Source organism: Nomascus leucogenys, chromosome 22a, assembly GCF_006542625.1.
Source record: "Nomascus leucogenys isolate Asia chromosome 22a, Asia_NLE_v1, whole genome shotgun sequence".
NCBI lineage: Eukaryota > Metazoa > Chordata > Mammalia > Primates > Hylobatidae > Nomascus > Nomascus leucogenys.
In genome coordinates, this window is record NC_044402.1 from 39,758,400 (window position 1) to 39,773,379 (window position 14,980).

Below are 14,980 nucleotides of genomic sequence, written 5' to 3' on the forward strand. Positions count from 1 at the left end.
GGACAGCCTCTTCCACCTTCACCAGAGAAGCTTTGGAACTTCCTAGCATTGTTGACTGTGCCCTTTGCCATGTGCCTGCCTCCCTCATCAGAACCTCACCTTCTGGTCTCATGCGTGTCATCTGCCTTTCCAGGAGCTTCCCACCACAAAACCTCTTCCCTGCTGACTTAATTTTCCTCCCTTCCCCCACTTTATCATTGTATATTTTTTATTTCCCCATTTTGCTTCACCCCTTTTTTCCATCTGTTTACCATCAGCTCTCTTACGAGTTTCCACCTTTGTTCCCATAATCTGCCCTCTTCCTACCTTTTCTTCCTGATCACCCTAAGTTTCTTTTATCCCTTTTCCTCTTATCCAGCATTTTAACCCCAGCAGCAGAAGGTACCAGCAAGCAAGGGCTGGGAAAGGTGTGGGGTATGGTTTGTGAAGGCACATAAACAGGCCAAGAAATAAATTTAATGAGCTTCCAGGGGCATATAACCCCTCCATCAATCAGTGCCATTATGTCAGTTAACTGTCAACTTTGATTCTGTAAGGGGACATTCCCTAGGACTCTAAGCTCCACCCTGCCTGGCTGCCCCCCATCCTTCAGTTCATTCTAGATATCAGTTGCTTTTTCTTCACTTTTTAGTTCATCTTCTTCCTAGGCCCCTGCTACTATCATATTTAGATCCAGCACCATTTTTTGTTTTTACGAGGCAGTGTTTATTAGTGTGATAAAAGCTATCATATCTAAGCAGCCAGGTTCATTCAAGAACAGTAAGGGTGGATAAAGGATCTGGAGAGTTTACCTTGGTTTTTAGCCCATCATTGTTTTTCCAAACCTGAGGAGCTTGGAAAGCTAAAAGGAGCAGGTAGACATGGGCAGAAGATGGACGATTTCAGAGGTGAAGAGAATTAAAGAAAGGGGTGGTCGGTGCAATAAACACACGGGGTAGAGAAATGTATGACGTGAGGGATGTGCAAAGGAAGGGAGGAAAATCTCTGCGGACTGGGGGGCAGGGGAGGAACCAAGGGGTATTTAATAAGAAATTGGAAGAATGAAACAAAACGTGTTGATAGCAATACAGAAGGTAAAAGAAAGAGAAATGATAGAATATTCCTAAAGTGGAGGTCAACAGAAAAAGCACTATGAAATTAATACAGTAGTAAAGAGGGGGAAGGGAGGAATTGCCGAACAAGATGAGATGGGAAGAGAGTATGGTACAAAGAAGGTAAATGGATGGCAAACGAAGGAGTGCTGAGGCCGATCAGAGCTGCACAGAGCTTGGTAGGAGGAAAAGAGGAGAGGATGAGGTATCAAAGGAAACAAATGCCTCTGGTGTGAGGAGGACACAGCGTGACTGATGCAAAGAGAGCGAGAGCACTGCGGGGGGGCTGGGGGGTTGGAAAAAAAGCATAGCAGAAATAGCAGGAATACCACTGGGCGAAGCCCCAGAAGACAGAAATGCCCAAGAGAGGGAGAGAAAGCAGAAATATCCGGGGAAGAGAGAGAGAGAGTGAGAACCTCACGAGCATTCATTTCATTGGCCTAATCACTCACTACCCCCACCAAAGACCTTTGTATTTCATTCCCAAGCCAGAACACAAGCAAAGAGATGAAAAAGTAGAATTCCCATAAACTTCAGCTGAGAGGAACTTGAATCTTCCCAGCCCCTGAGAACCAAAGACCTCAAGCCTCTGATGTCATAAATTGCTGGTATTGCCTTGGCAACCTGACAGGGTTCCTCCCTCCATGATGTCAGAGGCAGCTGGTGTTACCTTGAGACCCATACAGGAATCACTTGCTGCTTTGCCAGGGTGCTGTATCACCTATGGGCCAGGGCCTGGGTCGAATTGGTAGGATTTCTGATTCTGGTAGCTTGACCTTGCCTCCCTGGAGCTCTTCTCAGCTCAGAACAACAGTTGTCACAAATAACTCTTGTTTGTGAGCACCTGAGGTTTGCCAGAGCCTGACAGTAGCAAGAGGAAGGAACCTAAGACAGGGCATTGAGGTTGGGATGGTTGGATCAAAAGGCAGGCAGAGACGGAAGAGGAGGACTAGAAATGGCAGTTACAGAATGTGAAAGGAGAAGGGCTTTGTGAGCAGGGAGGAGAGTTGTTGAAAGTGTAATGGCTTTGGGTTTAGGAATGGAGACTAAAGCTAGAATGCAGAGAGAAGGGATCAGGGCTGTGTGAGAGTGTAAACTCATTCAGGGATTGAGAAAAGGGAAGGGTTGTGAAATGCCAGAGGGCACAGTGGAATTTGGCTGTACAGAAAGGGGGAAAATGGGACAGGGTCCCCTAGTCTGAGAGACTTAGCTGTCTGGTGAGAGACTCAGGGTTAGTCACATGGCCATCTGAGGAGTGGCTACATCTGTCTAGTTTCCAATTGTTTTCCAGCACCTAGCACAGTGTCTGTCACACAGAAGAGGCTTAATAAATATCTATTGATCAAATGTTGAATTAGTAGGGAGAGGCTGGGGGAAAGAGTTGCCCACCTAATTTTCACCCACTCCCCCCACCTAAGTCTACATTAATGGGCAAACTGGGAAATCAGAAACCGGAGGGAATGGCTAGAGGGTAGTTAACCAGTGACAGTGAGATCTGAGGCAGACAGGAGAGACTGGGTTAGGGTCACACTTGGAGGCAGCCAGGGGAACTCTCAGGGCTGATGTGCAGAGTCTTTGTAGTGATAATTGGAGGAAAACATGAATGAACAGCCCTAGGAGCCCAAGAGGAAGATGTGGAGGAGGGAAGAGAAAGGAGGCGGTTTCCAGAAAAGGTTGAGAGCTGTTTCCAAAGAGAGAGTTGGCAAATGTGAATTAAAAGTAGCATCCCCACCCCATTCCCAATCATGAAACTACAATTGAATTTGTCATAACTGTATATATACAATGGCCACAAATAAGGAGTTCATAAATCAATACCAGACCCATTCTGAACACCTATCCCAACCCAGGTAATTATTAATACAAGGAAGGCAGCATTGGCGTGGGCCAAAAGGCCAAAGGAGGGAGAAGTTACTGCTGCCCAGATCTTGATGTAAAGAACCCTGTGAGGGATGGCCTTGACATCTGACTCTCCATTGTTGAAAGACTCCAGAGGTATCTAGAAGAGTGGGAGGCAAGAGATGTAAAACTCGCCACAACTCTCACAGTGAAATCTGCAGAAAGAAGAGGTCTAAATACACAGAAGCTATAGAAAACAAAGATGCACCCAATCAGGAATCATGAGGTGAAGGGCCAAAAAGCCCCTGAATGGGTTGAGAAATCTATGAAAGAAGACAGGGGAGAGAGCTGGGAGTGCTGGAGGACAGTCTGGCTGTAATAAGAAAGGCCAGGGCAGCTAGAGAAGGGGCTGGTGGGCGGGGGGCCTGAAGGAAGGACGGTGGTGGCTGTTGCACTGTCAGCCGCCGCCACAGAGTTGGGCAGCTCATATTTTGCAGCAAGCGACAGGCTGTCGACACAGCGGTCCTTTACCTCACCGTTAGAAACTCATTTCATTGATTTTTCCATCTTTCTTCTCGAGCTCCTCACACTAAGCTCGGTCATCCCACCACCCACTTTCCCAGAGCCCCTTGCCTCTCTGGGGAAAGTCCTAGGGAACTGCCTGCCCATCCCTCCTCCCCAGGCTGGCAAGGCAGGGGTGAAAGATTTAGAAGTAACTTCTAGCCCTGTAGGGTAATCCCATGGGCTCTCAGTGGCTTCCTCATGTAGGAACTAGTCCAGAGACCAGGGTCCCCATGTGCAGTTGTTAAGGGGTGACAGGGCTGAGGTCCACCCACAGTCCTGTCACCAAGCTGTACCACTGGCATGGGGGCTGCATACACCTGGAGGAAGGTATGTTTTTCTAATTTTTACTGAGAAGCTCAGCACCTCTCAGCATTTTTTACCCCCAAAGTCTAATGAAAGAACAGGAGCCCTCTTTCTGTATTTGGCAGGAACACAGGATTACATCAAAGCTAAAGTTCAGGCCTTGGAATTCCCAGCAGGACCATCAACTGGAATGTCGCATGCACAGGAGCCTGTGCAATCAGAAAGACATGAATGTTCCAGGGTGTGCAAGACCTCTCTGCAGAGAGGTTTATGCATGGAGAGTCTGGTCCTGTGGAGCACGCTGATGTGCCGTCAGTGGGGCAGAATGGGTGTGGCAGGAATTTAACTTCATGTATGCACATTTCCCTAGTGCCTCCTCCAGTCATAGCTAACTACCCTGTACCTCTCCCTTTGGGGCTGGGCTTGGGCTAGAGGTCAAGAGTCAATTACCAGTCATTTGGCTTCTCAGTGAAGGAGGGCAGAGGGTGGGCCAGGAGTGTTAGATTGTGTTTCCCTGAGGACCCGATGGAGTAAATGCCATTTCCATCCTCAGATTTTTCATTCCTTGTTTTGTGATGCCCTTTCCTTCCCCTAGTCTCAAGCCTCTGTCTTCTTTATTCCTGGGCCATGGGCATGGGTCTAGATTTTGCTGCTTCTCTTTATTTGCGGGCCTCTTGCCTCCATCACAGTTGTCTGCATTTCCCCCGAGCCATCTCTGTGTTCTGTATCAGTGGTCTGCTTGGGCCACAGATGCCTTTCTTCTTCTCATCTCCAGCTTCTTCAGGCTATGTCGTTTCCACAAACCTACAGATAAATCCTGCTGTGCCGGGCGCGGTGGCTCACGCTTGTAATCCCAGCACTTTGGGAGGCCAAGGCGGGCAGATCACGAGGTCAGGAGATCGAGACCATGGTGAAACCCCGTCTCTACTAAAAATACAAAAAAGTAGCCGGGCGTGGTGGCGGGCGCCTGTAGTCCCAGCTACTCGGAGAGGCTGAGGCAGGAGAATGGCGTGAACCCGGGAGGAAGAGCTTGCAGTGAGCCGAGATTGTGCCACTGCACTCCAGCCTGGGCGACAGAGCAAGACTCCGTCTCAAAAGAAAAAAAAAAAAAAATCCTGCTGCTTTAGGGAAAGAAGTGTACTTAAAATTAGAAAGAGAGAAGGCCAGGGAAGGATAAGAAAGAGGTTCAGGAAAGATTAGGCAGGGAGAAGCTGGGAGAGAGTATGACAGAGATAGGAGTCAAAGGTGAAAAACCCATGACTTGGAGATGGGAGAGAGCACAGAGAGATGGCCACAATTTAAATGAGAAAGGAAGGAGTGCGGTAGGCTGTGAGGACTAAGAAACTGGAGAGCAAACAGGGAGCCTGACCCCTCCATAGGGAAATGAAGACAGCTGAGGAGGGCGGACGAGTGGTTGTGTAAGAAGTAGGGCTGAAAAGCCAGGCCGTGGTCTCAGCCTGCGTGTCAGTCCTGAGTTCAAGCTGTGCTGGCTTTGACCCTTATGGGAGGAACTGAAGTGGCAAATTAACGACGATAATGAAGTCACTGCTCCTTGTTTGTCTTTGCTGGTTTCCCCTTGAGATTTGTCCTTTGGCCAGACAGGGCAATGTGGGGGAGGGGAGGGACTGGAGCCGTGAAGGGCGGGGGAGAGGGAAGGAAAAGAGGATGGAGAAATGGCAATGTGGAGGACAAATCGACTAGGGGAGAAAAAAGGGAGGGTGATGAGTGAAGAGAAGAGGAGCCCAGGAATCGAAGAGAGGAGCAGGGAAGGGAGACATGAAAAGAGAATGAAAGAGGAGAGGGGTGCAGAAAAACGGCCAAGGAAAAGAACAATGGGGGACAGGAAAGGGAAACCTGGTAGGAGGAGCAGAAAAAAAAAGTGGGAGAAGGAGAAGTGGAATGGAGAAATGGCGAGCCGGAGGGAAAGAACGTGGCCAGGGCTGCAAAAGCTGCAGCTGGCAGGGCCAGTGGGCGGGGCCTCATCTCCATCTCTAATGGCTGTGAAATGAGGTTAGCTCCATTAGAGGCAGCGAGAGTGTAACGAGATCACACTCATTAGGGCTGGGCCATCCCAGTAATTACCACCACCCTAAACACGCCCACGCCAGCCGGGCCAACCACATACGGGCTCACAGCAACACACTGAACAGGACACCCTACTACTGAACGGGAAGCGCAGGGCCCACACACGGGTACATGGAGGGCCTGGGAAAATCCAGCCAGGGAGAACAAGCACCTTCACCAACCCCAAAGAAGTATTGAGACAGGGCTACAGCCAGGTTACCAGCTGCCCCACATACAATCAAAAAACAACATACACATACCCCAACACAGGAAATAAGGCATATGGATGAATAATTATTCCATTTCCATTTATTGATGCACCCAAAGTGCCAATCTCAATGATGATCCTTTCAATGGACTCAACTCCATGAGGTACTATTCCCGATTCCCTTTTTTTTTTTTCTTTTTTCTGTTTTTGTTGTGTTTGTTTTTAGACAGGGTGTCACTCTGTCACCCAGGCTGGAGTGCAGTGGTGCGATCTCAGCTCACTGCAACCTCTGCCTCCCGGGTTCAAGCGATTCTTCTGCCTCAGCCTCCTGGGTAGCTGGGATTACAGGTGCGTGCCACCATGCCCGGCTCATTTTTTTTTGTATTTTTAGTAGAGACAGGGCTTCACCATGTTGGCCAGGCTGGTCTCAAACTCCTGACCTCAAATGATCCGCCCACCTCGGCCTCCCAAAGTGCTGGAATTAGAGGCGCATGCCTGGCCTGCCCCATTCTCTATATGAAGAGACTGAATTGAGACTTTAAGCAACTTACCTGAGGTCATTTACATATTAAGAAACAGAACTAGAATTTGATTCCAGGTCTGTCTGACTCTAAAGGCTGTTGTTTTTTTGTTTGTTTGTTTTTTGAGACAGGGTCTCCCTCTGTTGGAGGGAGACTGCTTGTCTGATGAAGTTCACATGCTAATATGGATACACTGTGTAGACCTTCAACTTTAAGAGATGTTGTCACAAATGGGTACGCATATCATTCCAAGAACACTACCTGCCATTATCTATCCCTCCCCTCCTGTTCCCACTCCCTCCCTCCCCCTCCTTCCCTTCTTTCACACAGGGCATGGCCAGTGCCCCTGCATGGACTGCAGTGTGAATGACGCACCCTGGAGTTGCACAAAGCAGCGCTCCTCTTCTGGCCCATCTGATACTAAGAAACAAACCAAATGGAAGACAGCCATCTAGCACCTTCAAGAGGAACATGATAGCACATATGCTCAAGGTGACACACAGAGTAATACAATCAGACTCAAAAGACCTCATTCAAAATGCATACCAGCCAGAGTTCAGAAGCTTACAAATTAACCCAAGAGCAGAGGCGCTGACATCAGGCTACCTGAGTTCCAATCTCAACTCTACTTCTTTTTAAGCAGGAGATCTTAAAAATTACTTAACCCATCTAAGTCAGTCTCCATGTTTGTAAAATAGGAATGAATAGCTGCATCTATTGCATCAGATTGTAGTGGAGGATTAGGTGATGTGATACTTGCTGAGGGCTTAGCACGGTGCCTGGCCCATGGCAAACATTTAAAGATGTTAGCTATTTACTATTATTACAATTAGTTTTTGTTGTTGTAATACTATTTAAATGCAGTCATTACATCACACAGGTTCACAGAATAAAATAACCAGAAAAACTTATTTACATACACGGTCACTCAGAATGTTTTCCTTCCAGCCTGGCGCAGTGGCTCACGCCTGTAATCCCAGGCCAAGGTGGGCGGGTCAGGTAGTCAGGAGATAGAGACCATCCTGGACAACATGGTGAAACCCTGTCTCTACTAAAATACAAAAAATTAGCTGGGCGTGGTGGTACGCGCCTGTAATCCTAGCTACTCGGGAGGCTGAGGCAGGGGAATTGCTTGAACCCGGGAGGCGGAGATTGCCATGAGCCGAGATCACACCACTGCATTTCAGCCTGGAAACAGAGACACCATCTCCAAAAAAAAAAAAAAAAAAAAAATGTTTTCCTACCAAGTTCTGGGAGACCAAATTCTTCAGCGGTGCCCCATGCAAGGATCAGATAGGATCCTGATTCTGAATTTAAGGGCACAACTCCCTGTCCCTTCACTACTGAGTGCTCATACAGAAGAAGGGTTCCGAGCTGGTTTGTGGTTATCTAAGCCTGTGGTATGTAGAACGTGAGAACCACATCTAGCAGGATGTGAGTCTCTCCAGTGTACTATAAAACCACATAGATCTGTGCAGCAGAGCAGCTCCACACTGCTGTCCTAACACATCCAACAACTTCCAAGTCATCAAGGGAGATGCCTCCTCTCCTGGACACCCACCCCCATCAGTAGCAGACACTCTGCAGCACACCTCAGCAAATCCATGCAAATGTGAACGTGTGTGGTTTCAGTCTACCGCTTCCCTTCTCCTGCTGCCTGCTCCTTACCACCCCCATCTTCTTCCTGAGCCTAGCCTTGTCTCCTCACACCTCACCCAATTTACTCATGCCCACCTTAAGCATCTTGCAAAGCGTAAGATACAGCCTCCTTGCCACCTCCTTCTCACTGGGGACAGGCTACCATCCCAATCTGGTGCCAGAGCCGGGAGGCCTGGAAAAGATTCAATATATGCAAATCAAGACCTAGCTTCATCTTCCTCTTCACTTCCTTACCTCTCCCTCTCTCCTTCCCCTCTTCCTCCCTCCTCTTCTCTGCCTTAGCAATCTTTCTTTGCCCTTTACAACACTCCTTTTCCTGCTTCTCATTCCCTGCCATACTCATTCTTTCTCTCTCTTTTGGACAAAACTTATTTGCACAAAGTAAGCTCTCCTTAAATATTTATAGAAGGGGAAGGGTCTAGGAGAGATAGGTAGAATTAAAAGGGAAGAATCAAAGTACTGTTTGTTTTCTTTTTAAATATAGAAGGTAAGATTTAGAGATAGAATGGTAGTTTTAAATGCAGGGATGACTTGGAAAGGATCTTTGGAAAAAAGAAAAAAAGAAGACATGCAGGGAAAGGCCAGAATAGTTTTGATCCACTTATTAGCTGCTTCTGTCCAAGTGTGAGCCTGGGCAAAATTTCTACTCTTTGCTCTGGAATAATGGGTATCTCTAGACCCAGCAATCAAGAGGGCTAAGTAAGAAGTGAACTCTATGGCTGAGTAGACTAGATTTAAATCCTGGCTGGGTGCGGTGGCTCATGCCTGTAATCCCAGCACTTTGGAAGGGTGAGGCGGGCGGATCACCTGAGGTTGGGAGTTTGAGACCAGCCTGACCAACATGGAGAAACTCTGTCTCTACTAAAAATACAAAATTAGCTGGGCATGGTGGCGCCTGCCTATAGTCTCAGCTACTTGGGAGGCTGAGGCAGGAGAATCGCTTGAACCCGGGGGTGGAGTTTGCAGTGAGCCAAGATCGCGCCATTGCACTCCAGCCTGGGCAACAAGAGCGAAACTCCGTCTCAAAAAAAAAAAAAAAAAAAAAAAATCCTGTCCACCTAAGATTCTGCCCTCAGTTGAAAAGGGCAGAGATTAGAGGATGAGTCTTGGTCAAGAAAGGGGTGAACAGAGGCCAGGCGCAGTGGCTCACACCTGTAATCCCAGCACTTGGGGAGGCCAAGGCAGGTGGATCACCTGAGGTCAGGAGTTCAAGACCAGCCTGGCCAACACGGTGAAACCCCGTCTCTACTGAAATACAAAAATTAGCCGGGCCTGGTGGCACACACCTGAAATCCCAGCTATTCGGGAGGCTAAGGCAGGGAGAATCACTTGAACCCGGGAGGCGGAGGTTGCAGTGAGCTGAGATCACACCATTGCACTCCACCCTGGGTGACAGCGAGACTCTGTCTCAAAAAAAAAAAGAGAGAAAAGAAAAAGGGGCGAACAGAAGGAAAGCTGTCAGCCTCTGTGCAAACACCATGCTCCACTCTATGATGGGAGACAGCCAAGAGAGAAGGAAAAGAACTACCCTCATTGAACACCCAGCAAATGCACTTTACACATTACCTATCTGGTCTTCACAACTGAGTAAGGAAAATATCATTATTCCCATTTTCCCAGATAAGGAGACTAAGGCTCAATAAGTAATTTCCCAAAGTTGCACAGCTAGTGAGTGATGGAGCAAGGATTGAACCTGGCTCTCTGTGCATGGATCCAAAGCCCATGTTCTTCCATTGCCCTAAAAAATAGAGCTCATCTAGTTATAGTTTATTTGCTGTTTATACCAAACAATCCCCCATACTAGGGGTACACATATTTCATCCTTCCTGTTTCTCTTCCCCTTCTCTCCATGGTCGCCTCCTCTTGTAATCAACAGGTCGAGACAAAAAGGGGAGGAAGGCGAGGACAGTGAGTATGGAAGGGTGCAATGCCTTAAGCAACAATTTAAGAGAGGAATTTAAAAAAAAAAAAAGGTCCTAAAATTGACTCTAAGGGAAAGTGGGTAGATTAAACAATTAGAAAAGTGAAAGGCAAAACTGTTAGGAAGGTCGGGCTCAGTGGCTCATGCCTGTAATCCCAGCAGTTTGGGAGGCCAAGGGGGGCAGATTGCTTTAGCCCAGGAATCTGAGACCAGCTTGGGCAACAAGGCAAAACCTTGTCTCCACAAAAAACACAAAAATTAGCTGGGCGTCGTGGCACATACCTGTAGTCCCAGCTACTGGGAGGGAGGCTGAGGTGGGAGGATCACCCAAGTCCAGGAGGCAGAGTCTGCAGTGAGACGAGATGGTGACACTGCACTCCAGCCTGGGAGACCAAGCGAGACCCTGTCTCAAAAAATGAAAAACAACTCTTTGGAAGGCCCTGATGTGAAAATCATTGTATGCAAACTTGATGGTGCCCTGATAGACTTCACTTCGAAAGCCTTTGCCATGGAGTTGGGTTTGGAGAAAAGGGAGGAGTTTTGTTTTTTGGAGGGGAGTTAGGGAGGAAAAAGCCAGTCAGGCCCCATTAGTCCTGCCAACTCCTTGGTGATATTCCCTCTGTAACCACTAGGGAGCAGTAGTGTTTCTTTTCCTCTCTTGGTCAGCCAGAGGTGGGAGGGGGCTGTACCAAGCGGAGTCCTGGTCTTGCTGGGGGATGGGAGGAAGCACCCTTGGTCAGCTTTGCCTCCAGTTCTGCCGGCCAGCCTGAATCCACGACCTGGCTCCTCTTCAGTGAGCGGCAGATTCTCTCCTTTCTCAGACTTCAATTTTTTGGTCCTTCCTTTGCCCATGCCCTTTGTCTCTTGTAATTCTCTGGTCCTTAAGTGTCACTATTTCCCCCATCTTGCTCGGTCAGGGCCTGCCTTTTCAGCTTTCCACCTGTGTTTCTGCAACTTTGCATCTGAGCCTCTTATCTGTCTCATCACATTTCTCTCTTGGCAGCTTTCTGGGTCCTAATGTGTATCTTCCCACCTCCCATGGAAGAATATTTGCAGCTCAGTAATTACGACTGTATATATTTTTTTGTTTGTAGGGCATTAACTCCCAGGCTGAGCCTTGAAAGTAGCACTTCCATCCTTCCTTTCTCATCCTGAGAAGTAAACAGAGACCTGGGTCTGGACAGAGGAAGAGGGCAATACCAAAAGGAAAAAATGTCTTCTATTTCTCCACACCTTTCTCTCCATCTTCACCTTCCTCCCCTCCACAGCCTTGTGAGGAAACAGTGCATTAGGGGAGGAGGGTAGAATGAAGAGGCAGCAGGGAACTCTGGAGACTAAGGGCCATTTTGGAGCTGCAAGATTCATCTCAGGGGATGACTACACCCTCAGAACTCTCCACCCTCCCTTGGCTCCAGGCCTCCCTCCTCCCATCCCCCTCAGTGGCAGCAGCCTTGTAATTTAAAGCTCTCTCTGTCGCCTCTAATGTGATCCTCTCGTTTTATTGACTCTCTCTGCCGTCTGTGGCGCCCCTTCACATCAATCTCCTCTCTAATCACACCACCGCCACTGCCTGCTCTGTCTCCCCTAAACCTCTCCTTCACAGAGGCCCCCAGCCCTTGCCTCTACCCAGGTCTTTCCTGGACTGTCCCCAACCTCCACCCTACACCAGATCCATCCTCTTCCTCCTTCCTCCTCTTGCCTCCTTCAGAGGCAACAATGTCAGGGCCTTTCAGGGTTAGCCTTGTCTCTTTACCCACATCTGAGATGTGTCCGCAGGGATAGGGGATGCCCTTAAGAAAGCCGGGAACTAAAGGGAAGAATGGCGATGGGTCTGAGGATGAGCAAGAATCTTGGTCTTGGGGGTGGCAGGAGGATGATGACTCTTAGGCCTGTCCGTTTCTGCAGTGTCTCCAGTTCAAGGTAGGAAGGGCAAAGAAAGGGACCTAGCAATTCAGAGAGGGAAGGAAGGAAAGATGGAGGAGTGAAAATGCAATGAGGGGCAAAAAAGCGAAAAAATAATCGCTGCAGCTAAAGGTTTGTAATAGTGGGTGATGGGAGAAGCTCCGAGAAGAAAGGGGGAGGGGGAGTTGGGGTTGGGGGAGGATGTACTGAGGCAGAGATATATTTGCAATTGAAATTCTTTCCTAAAGAGGAGGACGGTTAGGTTGGGAGGTGGGGAAGAGATTTGCAATTTTAAATAGCTGCCAACCTACCCTCAGCCGATTGGAGTCTCACCTACAAGCTAGCCAAAAGCTAAGCTCCTTTGGTTTCTAGCTAGGAATCAGCTATGTCTTTTTCCAGTTCTAGGAAACAGATGTTTTTGAGAGAGGATCTGGGAGTTACTGCAGGATTTGGGGCTTAGGTCTGCCCAGCCCTACTCTGAGCTGTGATCGAGCATGGTGAGTCAGGAGCCAGGAAACAGCTGGTAGGCGTAGGGAGGATGAGCTCTAGCACTTGGGCCAGCTGGGAGAGAGCACCCACCTGTGTATAGCCCTTGGTGGCAGGGCCCAGGTCGGGGCCTTTTGCCCAGAGTCAGTTATTCCCACCAGGTGGGGTAGTGGAAGGGCGGTGTGGCCCACCCTGTGGGTGACAATGGAATAACAGACCCTCACAAACCAGCACCCTTACCCCTCTCCCCCACCATGGATTCTGTAGGAGGAATACCTTTCTCCCTCAACTTGAGGGCTTCTGCTTTCTGGTTATCGAGAAATTGGCTCCCCTCAGTCCAATTCCTTCACTTCCCTTTTGGTTCTCCAACTCCCCCGACCTCCCCATCCCTTCCACCCCTTTCCCAGGTGCTGATTTGCATTTTCATTAGCATGCTAATCCCACTCCACTCAGCATTCCTTAATGGCTCTGACTTCATGCCTGGCTAGACCCCCAGGAGGAGGAGGGAAACAAGAATTCGGCCTTCAGGTTGGGTGGGGCCAGACTGAGGACCCATTCCAAATCAAAAAATCTAGAGGTGAGGGTTAGAGGTAGCCCAGGAAAAGAGAGGCCATGCCCTTCGCCCCTTACGCGAAGCACTCTGGCCTGAAGCACTACCAGTTTAATCACGAGAGCTAGAGAGGATGTAGATGGGCCAACTGGGACCTTGGGGGAAGTATAGGATGGAGAGGCATGGGAATTGGTGAGTTTGAGGGGGAGGTTCCTGATTTAGAAAAAAAAAAAAAAAAAAAAAGGGGATGGGAGCCTTAGCGCTTCTTTCAGCTGGAGGCAGCCCAGGAATCCTCATTTCTTTCTTTCTTTTTTTTTTTTTGGTGAGATGGAGTTTCGTTCTTGTTGCCCAGGCTGAAGTACAATGGCGCGGTCCCGGCTCACTGCAATGTCTGCCTCCCAGTTTCAAGCTGTTCTCCTGCCTCAGCCTCCTGAGTAGCTGGGATTACAGGCATGCGCCACCACGCCCAACTAATTTCTTTGTATTTTTAGTAGAGACAGGGTTTCACCATGTTGGCCAGGCTGGTCTCAAACTCCTGACCTCAGGTGATCTGCCCGCCTGGGCCTCCCAAAGTGCTGGGATTACAGATGTGACCCACCATGCCCAGCCTGGAATCCTCATTTCTAGTCCTTTGGAGTCTCATTTTGCCTGTATTGTGTTCGAGGGACAGTCTAGCTGGGTGGAGGAGTCTAGACCACAACTTTGGAGTTTACGCAGTGCCTCATCAGTCCATTTCTAGTTTCACCATCTTGGAGCTGTGTGACCCTCAGTAGCTCACTTAACCTCCCTGTTTCTTGGATGCCCTATCTGTACAATAAGGTTGCTGTGAGATTAAATGAGATGATTAACATAAAGCATTTAACATAGTGCCAGGACCATGGTATATGTACCTACATAACTATTAGTAATATTATTACTATTACTTCTTATTTGTTACCTCTTTCGGGAGAAAGAGGAGACAACAGACTAGCTGTTATCTTTCAACTGACCAGAGAAGTTCCCATCAGTTCCACATGCTGTGACTAGAGATCACTTCCAGAGATGCTGGATCTGGAAGGCATTGGAGAGAAGCATGGTGCCTGCATGCCAGGGGAAATCAATTATGCCCTATCTCTGGCAAGACTTAGGGAATTTACCTCGTCAGGGTATGGAAAATCTGAGGGTCTTTCCTAGAATTCTGCCATTCAAAAGACACTGACTGGCAGGCAGTTTTCTGTGCTAAAGATAGAGCAAGAACTAAAGCCCCCATTCTGGCTGCTGGGTGGAGAGAAAATACACTGTAGCGGGCAGTAGTGGAAGTGGGAGGCCAGCGTGGCGTCTGTTGCGTTAGTCCAGGAGAGATGATAATGGCCTGCCTTCTGTGCTGCCCAGATTTCAGCGGGCCCCAGGATGGTGTTAGTGAAGGAGATAAATGGAGGGATTGACATGTTTTAGAGGTTGCTGTTGAAGTGGATATGTCCAGTGGGTGAGGGCAAGATAAAACTTTGGGTTTTTAGCCTAAGCCACTGGATAAATGTTGGTACCAACTTTTGAGATAGGAAAGATGGGGAGGAGCAGGTTCAGGGGACAAATAAAGAGTTCTAGGCTGGGTGCGGTAGCTCACGCCTATAATCCCAGCACTTTGGGAGGCCGAGGCCGGCGGATCACTTGAGGTCGGGAGTTAGAGACCAGCCTGACCAACATGGAGAAACCACATCTCTACTAAAAATACAAAATTAGTTGGGTGTGGTGGCACATGCCTGTAATCCCAGCTACTCAGGAGGCTGAGGCAGGAGAGTCACTTGAACCCAGGAGGCGGAGGTTGCGGTGAGCCAAGATCTTGCCATTGCACTCCAGCCTGGGCAACAAGAGCAAAACTCCATCTCAAAAAAA

General features: G+C 48.6%; 1 protein-coding gene across 1 annotated transcript in view; it reads left to right on the forward strand.

The window, feature by feature from the left end:
• ZFHX2 (zinc finger homeobox 2) overlaps positions 1–14,980 on the forward strand; it is a 31,175-nt gene that overhangs the window by 1,524 nt on the left and 14,671 nt on the right. The gene's annotated exons all lie outside the window — the stretch shown is intronic.